The following is a 1,017-nucleotide window of genomic DNA, read 5'->3' on the forward strand; positions in this document are numbered from 1 at the left end:
GGCTGGGTGTGATGGCTCATACCTGTCATCCCAGCACTTTGGGAGGCTAAGGTTGGCAGATCAGTGCGGGCTCATGAGTTTGAGACCAGCCTGGGCAACATGGTGAAACTCCTTCTCTGCAAAAAATACAAAAAGTAGATGGTTGTGCTGGTGCATGCCTGTAGTCCCAGCTACTCTGGAGGCTGAGGTGGGAGGATGGCCTGAGCCTGGGAGGTGGTGATTGCAGTGAGCCAAGATCATGCCACTGCACACCAGCCTGGGCCATACACCTAGCTCTTGTCTCCAAAAAAAAAAAAAAAAAAAAAAGTTTAAACACTGAAACCAGCTCCAATATCCCTACAAGGAGGGTCCTAAGATTAGCCTCATTACAGATGGGGATGAAGGGAGCAGGAGCCAGAGAGGATCCTGGGCAGGATCCCTGCCCCAGGCCTCTTCGTTAACGTTACTAAACCCCGCTCTGGGGGACAGGGAGGGGTGCAGCTCCCCCTCACTGGGTGTCTGGGCAGCAGCAGGCGAGGTCCCTCACTGTGTGCACGCCCCCCTGGGGCCTCAGGGCAGGAAGCACCTGGTCTGGAGCGGATGCACAGGGCGCCTGGTTCCGGTCCAGCTTCCGCCACTGCGGCCCCTGGAGAGCTGGGCCGAAGAAACCAGGCGGCGAGGAGGCAGCAGCGCGAGGAGGGTAAGTGGGGGCTCCCGGGCAGGAGCGCTAGCCTGCGTGCGTGCCCGCGGCCGCCGAGAGCGCACTGAAGGTGGGAGGGGGAAGAGGGGCAGCACCCCCGCGGGAGCGAGCACACGGCTGCCGCCTCGTGGCCGCCTTGGGGACCGCAGGCGCCGGCTCTGGGGTGGCTCAGTGACCTTTGATGGAGAGGGGCTGGGCCGACCACTGTGCAGATGGTCAGCTCCTACCTCCCATACAGACTCAACGCTCCAGTCAGGCAGGAGCGAACGACCCCAGAGGAACAGCTCCCAGTCATGCAGCTGTATGGATCGATACACAAACCACAGGCAATCCAGAGG

The sequence above is a fragment of the Callithrix jacchus genome, chromosome 22 (assembly GCF_049354715.1).
Source record: "Callithrix jacchus isolate 240 chromosome 22, calJac240_pri, whole genome shotgun sequence".
Lineage (NCBI taxonomy): Eukaryota > Metazoa > Chordata > Mammalia > Primates > Cebidae > Callithrix > Callithrix jacchus.